The 10,101-nt window shown below is 38.0% G+C and overlaps 1 protein-coding gene across 1 annotated transcript in view; it reads left to right on the top strand.

The window, feature by feature from the left end:
• Positions 1-292: 292 nt before the first annotated feature.
• Positions 293-10,101, top strand: part of LOC311095366 (FERM and PDZ domain-containing protein 4-like) — a gene marked incomplete at its 3' end in the record, with an annotated part of 71,233 nt that continues 61,424 nt past the window's right edge. The window contains exon 1 of the mRNA XM_084133858.1: positions 293-481. The remainder of the gene's footprint in view (positions 482-10,101) is intronic.

The following is a 10,101-nucleotide window of genomic DNA, read 5'->3' as shown; positions in this document are numbered from 1 at the left end:
AAACATGAAACAAAAACATGGCGTGGCATGAAAAACTCAAATTCAAGACATGAACATAGACTTAAAAACAGTGGTCTACAGGAAACAATACTTGACAAAGACACATGGCAAACATGAGGGCTAAAATACACACAAGACTAATGTGGACACCTGTGAACAGTGAAACAATGAACCAATGACAACATGACACATCAGACAAGGGAACACATGGCAGGATCACATGACTTGAACAGGGGATCACATGACAGACATGAAACATGACAAAGACATGAAACGTGACAAAGACAGGAAACGTGACCAAGACGAGACCAAATTGTGACAATACGTGACCTAGGTGGTTTTTTTTTTTTTTAAATCACATTTTTTTACATTTTTTTTTCTCTTATTTTTGCAGTGGCTCTCTCTACCTATGCAGAGGTATTGAGGATCTCGGACCCTGAAAAATAAACCATCTATCCACAGCACCTTGTCCAGAAACATCGTAAGTCATAGACATTTCACATCATATTCAAAAATGCTTCTCATAAACTTTGGGTGATATTCAGTCAGATATTATCTAGAGTGAAAGAGACAGTTAGCTGGCACTTCCAGTTGGTTCATGAACCATAGAGAGACTAATGAAATCACAGCCAGGGTTTCCTTCGGGAAACTATGGCGCAATGCCATGAGAACAACAGCATTATTAGAGCAAACGATTGTCAATACAGTATTAACTAGCATCACAACCGTTTTTGAAAACTAAGCATTTCAGACAACAAAGCATATTACTGTATGTTGCAACACTTTGACCGCATTAGCCCAGTAAAGTATTCGTAGACTGTCTGTTTAATATCTGCTAAGTCTTTATTGTGATGCTCCCCAACAGACTGACTATAAGTAACTTTGCAAGTACATGTCAGCTTATTCTACTAACCCGAACCATATCCTAACAGTCTACTAATACTCTAATGAGAGTTAGTTGACATGTAGTTTCTAAGTTACTTCATGCCTAAAGTGGACTATTGAAATAGCGTGTAACCAAAAGCATTAAAGTTCTTCCTCAATTGATTTGACACATTTCTCCAAACTCAGGTCACTGCTCTCAAAACTATTAACACAGCCAACTAAACACACTCTTACCTTAGCCAAACAGTTCAACTTTACTGCATAATGAACTGGTTATAATATAACAGATATATTACAATTTTGGTTGGCTGTGTGAACTGTTGTAAACACATGGGAGAATTTCGTACAAAATATTTTGATAAAATGTGTCATTTCAATGAAAATCTGTTTAGGACAATTACAAAGTGTCCAGATCACGGAGTTAATTGTTTTGAGAGCAGTAATCTCAGTTTGGAGAAATGTGTCAAATCGATTGAGAAAACCTGTATTAGACATGAAATCAACTTTCTGAATGGTTCCTGAAATGTAGCAATTTCATAAGTGTAATTTTCGTAATCTTTTATAGGGCCATCTTATTGTGTTAACTAGAGGAGGAGGCATTGTACTGTCTGATAAGGCAGAGAAATTCCTCATGAGCACATTTTAAAACAAAAAGATGAGGGGAATGTTTCCGGGATGTGTAAAACTAGAGCTTTGTGAAGCAGATTTGCACAATTATTGACAATAGACTCAATTTTGCCAACATCCTGTTCTGCTGCCTCTAGATCTCTTCGTGCTTTATATTAAATTCTTCAGCTAAATCATTAAGTCTACTAAAAAGTCCACAGATCTGAGCTGTTCCACTCCACGTCCTCCTCTCTGCCCTCATTCTCTGAGTGCATCAGAAATGAGTCACGTATGTGATTGAACGCAGTACATTAGAGCTCATGAATTTAGCATGCTTTGCTATGCAGAAGCAAGACTGTTTAATCTGAACTTACTGAGTGATACTCATGATCTCGTGTTATTTATAGCTCAGGTCAAACCATCACATGGAATGTCAATGATGTCATGGAGCATTACTTCACTGTTGGGTTTTCATTTTGCTCAAAATTAAGAACTGACAGAGTAAAGGCTTACGCTTATGGTACAATAACGCTATCTATTTCACCTGCAGAACGCAAGCTTCTGGAGGGCACACAAATCTGAAGTCTCTAAGATGCCCTTTTAAATTCCAACCAAATTGTTTATCATCGACTTAAGAAGAAAGCTGTTTGGTACAAACAACTCCTCCACCATGTAATTTTCATGCCCTGAAGAGCTTTACCTTTTCAAAGAGATTTTAGATGAATGGCATAGCACTCGGAGACAGTAGTTCTTAGCACAAAAACAAATGCTGGGTACCGTGTTTTCTCACACAGACGCTGTTCCTCCAGAGACAGTATAAGGAAAAGAAAATCATAAAATCATAATGTTCCATATTGTGCCTGTAGAATTGATTTGATTAAAGCTATTGTTTTACTTTACTATGTCCATGCTTATTACCTGGAGCCTTAAAAAAATGTTTTTAATGTGATTTTACCTTAAAAAGCCAAATTCATGAGACCACTGGTGGAATTTTTTTTGGTGATTTAACACTTTTCTGAAATGCCATCATGACAAACTGTTTTTGCTCTTTCACCATTCAATACTCAAAAAACAGCACCTGCATTTAAATACTGTCATAAAAGTGGTAGACAATACTAGCTTTTGCTGAAGACGCTGGCGAGCAACTTGTAGTAGGAGGCAAAGACCGTGATTTTGCCAAGTAGGACGGGTTCCTGGTTCAACAATCTCTTTGTCTCTCCTGGAACAGTGACAAATTGTATGCACGCCACTTTAGTCTTCCACATTTAGCCTCACGTACCTCAAGGACACTTAATTCTTACAGTCCAGTAACATTGCTAACTAATGTTGACATGTACTGTATATACTATAGAGTAAAACTGTTCCCCCATTGTAGCCTGCATGGATTTCATTCCTTGCCACAGTTGGGACTGAAGAATTATGGATTTTCTAGCAGAAAGATGGGCGATAATAACACACAAAAAATAATGTACCTTGAGATGGGTATCTTTTCTATCATAAATGATACATATGACAATATAGTAATTTTATATGTAAAGCTGCTTTGAAATTATGTGTATAGTGAAAAGCGCTGTATAAACCTGAAACATTCAACTTGGTGAAATCGCAGTAAGCCATACAGACAGGGACTGTCAGTGTGTCTCGTTTCTAAAGCTTCGACCTCCGGAGGACACAGCCTTCGAAATGAGACACAGCTTGTGTCTGCCATGTAACCTAGTGATGGTCCATTGAGAGTTTACTACATAGACACTACTGTACATTCAGAGACGTTGAAGCATCACTCCACAAACTCCATCAAAGTCTATTGTTGCCCAGAGAGAGAGAGCGAGAGAGTTTAAATGATCTAGTGGTTTATTCCCCAAAGACATTTCATCCAACCTTCCTGAGAGAGTGCAAGTGCTTGAGTTGATATTTGAGGTGAGGCACATGTTCTCCCCTGGGTTTTGCTTGCTGATCCATAGAACATACTGCTGGTTCATTCAGACATAGGCAGTCATATGAAGAGCTACTGTATCAAGATCTCCATTGTTTAAAACAGGGATAGACAACTCCGGTCCTGGAGGGCCACTGTCCTGCAGAGTTTAACTCCAACCCTAATTAAACACACCTGAACAAGGCAATCAGTGTTTTCAGGATTACTAAATAGATACAGGCAGGTGAGTTTTTATCAGGGCTGAAGCTAAACTCTGCAGGACAGTGGCCCTCCAGGACCGGAGTTGTCTATCCCTGGTTTAAAACAATAAGCAGACATTAGGCATGAGAGGAATGAATGTTGTTAACCTCTGGAAAATTTTGCATTTGTTTGTTTTATAAAATCGACATCCGTTTGCTGTAGTAACAAACATAACTTACACACGCATCTGATCGACAGAGAAATTGTGGGTAAACTTTATGATTCAACTGAATGGTGCACATAAAAATGCACATCCTTAAATGAGCGCAGATTTATTGCGTATTTACTTGAACTTCCCAGCTAATAGCCTATCTGTGGTTTAAACCATTTCAAAGGTGGCTAAATTTAGAATTTAAAATGCACTGATTAAAGGTTCTCTAAGAAGGTTCTCATTTTTGCACGGTTAAATAAAGAACTGGTTGTTTGAATAAGTACAGCCTTTTCTTTACTCAGTAAACACAACATATATAATGGTTAAAGGAACACTCCACCGTTTTTTTAAATTATTCGGCTTATTCACCGTCTTTCCTACATTTAGATATGTGGGCAAACGCATTTTTGTCTCAGTGCATGCATTGTTTTAGTTTGGAAGCGCCACCGCTAGCTTAGCTTAGCATAATGAATGGAATCCTTTGTTGCCAGCTAGCATGTCATGAGTAAAAGTGATTAAAAAAAACAAAAAAAAAACGAATTACTTCTTGTGGCCTGCGTATTCACAACGAGTACAAATAGCAATGCAGATTAAGACTAGGCGATTTCCTAGATTTCCATATTGGGGTGAAGCACAGGCGAAGCACAGCTACTTGGGCGCTAAATGTAGGAAAGACGGTGAATAAGCCCTATTTCAAAAAACGGTGGAGTGTTCCTTTAAGGTTCTGTGTATTTGAGAAGTGGAGAATCTCTCAGATTTAATTAAAAAGATCTTCATTTGTGTTCCGAAGATGAATGAAGGGATTGCGGGTTTGGAATGACATGAGGGTAAGTTATTAATGACAGAATTTTTCATTTTGGGGTGAACTATCCCTTTAAGTCACCCTTGACAGAAAATCACAGGCTGACACGAGCTCATTTGGATTTCTTCAAATGTCTGTCTTCAGAAACATTGTCTGAGGTGTCATCGGCTGAGAGTGTACGCTAACGCCTCAGAAGCTAATGAGATGTATCTGTCACAGTGGATGATTTGCCTAACTAGACTAATTACTGTGTTTCACCCATACATGATAATGAATTCATTATTTATGCTGTGGCTATTTATGTTTCAATCATCATCCAATCTAGAGATGGAGACTTAGAAGGCTTATTATGAGTATGATGTACAACAACATAAGTGTGAGTGAATGGTTTAAAGAACACACTCTTGAGCTCATAAAGAGGCAGCAAAGCGTTGTGGTCAGACGTGTTTTCCCCTCTCTCTCTCTCTCTCTCTCTCTCTCTCTCTCTGTCGATCTCTTGCCCAGGGAGGGCAGGCTGTCTGCTGTGATTCTGACCTGTCTCACTGTCTGGCTGACAGCTCATTGACATACAAAAACATGGTTTGCTTTCTAGAGTCTGTTCCTGTGGCCTCACACTGACAGGCTGGCGTAGATGTTATTCATATAATGACATTCACAGACAGACAACAGGTCAACTTATTATTCAGATAGAGGGAAATGCATTGAGGTATGCATCTTGAGGATCTAAATTTGGAATAATGTCACACCAAACAATTTTATGAAACTGGATGGTTGGTTATGTGGCGGCAGTCATGAAAAGAGTCATTTATTGTACCAAAATGCAGAGAGATGAAATCAGAGATCGTGTTAAATAAGGGCCTCTGGAAAAAACGCTCGCATAGTGACTGTTTGTGGCTATTCACTCAGTTATTCTAAAAGTTAAAAGTACATAAAAACAAAAATAACATAGCCTAACATGACTTCTGGTGCCAAAACATTGCTTAATTGTGAGGAAATTCAAGCTGGTTTTCAACAATCTTCAGCATCTTCAGTAGTGTCTGTTGACTTCAAATATTTGATGTTTAGAATAAACAAAATTGCTAGTTTCAGCCCGACGCAGTTATCATTTTCACGTCCTGTGCCACGTTGTTAAAATAGCAAATGCATTTGCGTCCATCTGTTCGCCCATGGGCTGCTGGTCTGAAAACGAGGTGTGTTCAGGGGCATTGATGACGCGTTGCTATTTTGAGGCAACTGAAACTGAATCCTGGTCTAAAGTCAATGGCGCAATATTTTTTTTTGTTATTTAAAGAGCGCGTTACTAATGTGTGCCTGTAGGCGGGTCTTCTTATTACACACACAGCAGCACACAAACATGCCAAATATTAAAAATAAAAAGTATTACAATGTAAAAGATTATTATTGTGTACATAAAGATATAGTGGAATCCGGCTTGTCCTGTATGTGGTCTGCTTGTATGCTATAACCTCGCGCACGAGCAGATCCGTTTCCTTGCTAGAGAAGCGCTCAGTTTTCCGCTGGCAAATTCCATCATGTAAATAGCGAATCCGCCATGGTGCAACCGCAACTGGCTTTTAAAGGGAATGGGAGATGAGACTCTGGTTGGTTTATTGCAAACTAGCTAAAGTGGATTCAGACAAGCCCTAAGTGCACTTGCACTCTGTGCTTTACAGATCGTTAAAATAGGGCGTATGGCGTATGTTTCTGCCTGTTACTTTCATTATATTCTTGAAAGGGGTTATATTTAGGTTTGGGGATAGGGTTGAGGAATCGAAAATATATCTATAAAATGATAAAGTTAACTATACAAATACATTTTTAATACTAAGGATTTGTAAATATTTCATGTTTCCATAGCTGTGGATACGTAATAATGTTTTGGGGTTTTTATATGATGGTCAGTACGTCCATATTTGGTAACACTTTATTTCGATAGTCCACTTTAGACATTCTACTAATTATAAGTAACTTTCCAACTACATGTCAATTAACTGTCATTAGATTATTAGCAGACTGTCAGCTTAATATCTGATAACACTTTATTTTGTTGGTCCCCCAACAGATATTCTACTGACTATAAGTAACTTGACACTTACAAGTCAACTTATTCTCCTAACCCGAACCCTAACACGTCACCCTAACCTTACAGTCTTCTGACAGTCTACTACACTCTACTAATACTCTAATGAGAGTAAGTTGACATGTAGTTACTTATGTTAGTTAACCAAAGTTAGTAGAATGTCTAAAGTGGACTATCGAAATAAAGTGGAACCCCATATTGTACATTTCAGCATCTATCCAAACATACAGAAAATGCAAATGTTACGTACAAATACCAACACAAACAGCGAGACCAGGCTGCACAGGCTACAATACTGTGGCTCAACCAAATATTTATTAACTTTAATAAATTAAAATTGTCAGTACAGATACTGTTTGTCAGTAGATGTAAATCAGTAACAGTGGCATGTTCGGATCCATTTTATTTGGAGAGTGTTGGGATGAGAAATCGAGACATGGAGTGTGGAGGTCAGCATCTAGTTTTTATCAACTGGTAAAGGGAGGATTTAGCGTGAAATAACCTCAGATATCAGGAACAAGATAAGACAGCAGTCAAATTTAATATGGTGGGGCAGAGAAAGGTACACTGTAGGAAGTGACTGAATCATTTCCCCCTATTTAACCAGATCTACTTCCACACAATGTCATTTTCTGAACATTAAGACATGCCAGCAATTAAATCAATGCGTCACAGGACCTTGATCATATTCCACATGTTAATTATAATCTCAGGAGTGTCCCCTATCTCCCTGCAATACTCTCCTTTCAATTTTTAAACTAAATCTACGAACCACTTGCTGTGGTTTGATAAAGATGGCAGCGTGCAGGCCACAGACTTCCGGGAGATCCTTTGCCTGCTGAGCAACCACTTTTCACAATCTCCTGATTGATAAAATCAAGCTATGCTCTACTTCTGCGTTTAATATCCTGTTTCATTTGGAAGCGCATCTCATTATGGAGGTAAAATAGGTTCGGAATAGTGTGTTACATTACATGAGAGAAAAGCAAGTGGGGAAAAAACTTGCATTGTATGGAAAAGGCTGTGAAGATTCTCTTTGTAAAGCTTTTCTCATTTTGTATTTCACTGAAAAATAACAGCGTATGTGTTTAGAACAATATGAAGGTGAGTAAATAATGATTTCTAGGTGTAACTATTCTTTTAATATTGGTAACCCTTGAAATGAAACATTCCAATCTAAATGTATTATTAGCTCACAATAGCCTCAGCGTTTAGAACTAGCATGATTAAGACAGCTGAAACCCCTTCAACCTTTCTGCATCATCGAAGGAGGGAAACAGGTAGGAGTTCACAAAACAAAATATTCCAGGGGCACGTAGGTCAAAGCGAGGTCCTTAAAATTCTTCCGAATTACCATTTTAATGTCAAAGTCTTCCTGAGAAAGCAGTGCATAAACATAAATTCCATTTGCATTTGTGTATGTGTACTTGTAATGTTCACCGTCTATGAGAACAAGTGACATTGAGATGGAGGTATTCACTGAAGCATGAAATAAGCTTTTCTGGAGAACAGTGCAGGGTTGAGAGGGTGGGGGTGGGAGTGTGGGGTGGGAGTGTGGGGTGATCGCTCATGTTATTTCTTAATTAACAACTTGCTGTTCTTAAGCCAAGCTCATAAAATGTGTTCCATTCATCCTTTCTGGCCAGTCTACTGCTAATTTCTGCAGATATTAAATTCGATCAGAAATGCTGAGCATCTGGAAAAGAAGCTTTAAAAATATAAATTGCTGTACACTCAACACTGTGTATGCAGTTAAAATTGATTTAAATACAGGCTTTCTATATCCGTAGTCTTTCAAATTAAGGACGGATTTACCAATGTGCCAATGCAATGATGCCAGTGAGAATAATTTGTTTTGTCTTATACAATCAAACCCAGACAATCCTGTTGGTTATTAGGGATCTGCAGCGCCCCCTTGAGGGCAGCAAATAAACTTTGTGCATATATCATGCACAAATATATTCGGATTTCATTGAGTATAACAACTTTTGCACAGACTCATTTCCCAACAGGAAGTCTGCATTTTGGATTTTGTGAAATTTATGCCTGCAATGAAATTTAAATACTCTACTGATCATTAATAAAATTGGCCAATTGCAATGCCAAGACATTGAAGATGCTAAATTGCGAACAGATTTATGATGTCTCGAATGGTTCGTATCAAACTGTTGTTGTATGTTTGGTCATGTGGGCTGATCTATTTTCAGCAGTCTCAGTCCACTTGTTTGGTTCGGATGGCAGCGTTTACACTAAATGTGCCACACTAATAGAGCAATCACACCAGTTCGTTTTATTCCAACCAAACATGCCAAGTGTGAATACACCCTTAAATGCATATTTCCCACCATGCACTGTTTTCCTAAAGCCGGTGGCACCAGTACTTGAGCCTGTCATCGCTGCTTGCAGCTATATTTTGGTTCACCTCTAGAGGTGAGGATACTTGCTCATGCATTCAAATGGCTGCTTGCACAATCAGAATTGAGCATTTCTGAGCTTCCTAGTCCTTAGTTTTACAGTTTTGAATATGCATACAAACATGAACCTTGGCCATAGCTCTTTGTTGCATAGAAAATTGTTTTTATATATGATGTAGTAATCCAGTGGGATCTCATTACCATTCTTACATAAAGTGTACATGCATTTTGAACAGTTGGGCACATCTTTTTACATACGTACACCTTTTATGTATGTACATTCAGAATCCTTTGACCTCATGCAATTGCTGAAACTAGTCCAGTAACTCAATAACTTAATAAACGCACATTAACACGCCATAAAAACGACAATGTATGTCACATAATTTGTATGTCACAAATTAATTTAACTTAACAAATTAAGTTAAAATTGCTTTAACTGTTGTGTGTATGTCTCTAAAGTTTGCATTAATATTGTATGTATCAAATGTCTTATCAAGCGTATGTGATCTATTCCCTGCAAATATAAAAGATATAATGCAAACATAATGTTATCGCAAATCTATTCTTAATAAACTGCAAATTTGTGCAAATTTTGAGACAAAGACTTAAGAATATGGCTGGTAACTTCCTCTGAGAATTCCCATAATGCTCACTTAACCCATCTTCTGCTGTTTAAAGGTCCTGTCTGACTGTTGCAGTCTGTGTCTTTGAGCTCCAGTAGAGTGTTGAGTTTTAGTGAGGCGGAGCGAACAAATGAAGGGGAGGTGAAGTCGAGAGTAACAGGAGCTTCGCTGATAAACATAATTTACACTCTCCACAACCAAAGACGTTAATTATCTTTACAGTCACTGACTAATGAACAACTCATGGAGACAGAGATAGGAGAGTTGAGACAACAGAATCAGAGACAGTAATATAACCTTCCTAAACAATATCATATCCATATCCTTAAAGGGACAGTTCAAATAAAAATGAAAATTCTGTCAT

The sequence above is a fragment of the Abramis brama genome, assembly GCF_963993115.1.
Source record: "Abramis brama genome assembly, chromosome: 13".
Taxonomy (NCBI): Eukaryota; Metazoa; Chordata; class Actinopteri; order Cypriniformes; family Leuciscidae; genus Abramis; species Abramis brama.
This window is presented reverse-complemented; position numbering and strand designations above follow the sequence as displayed.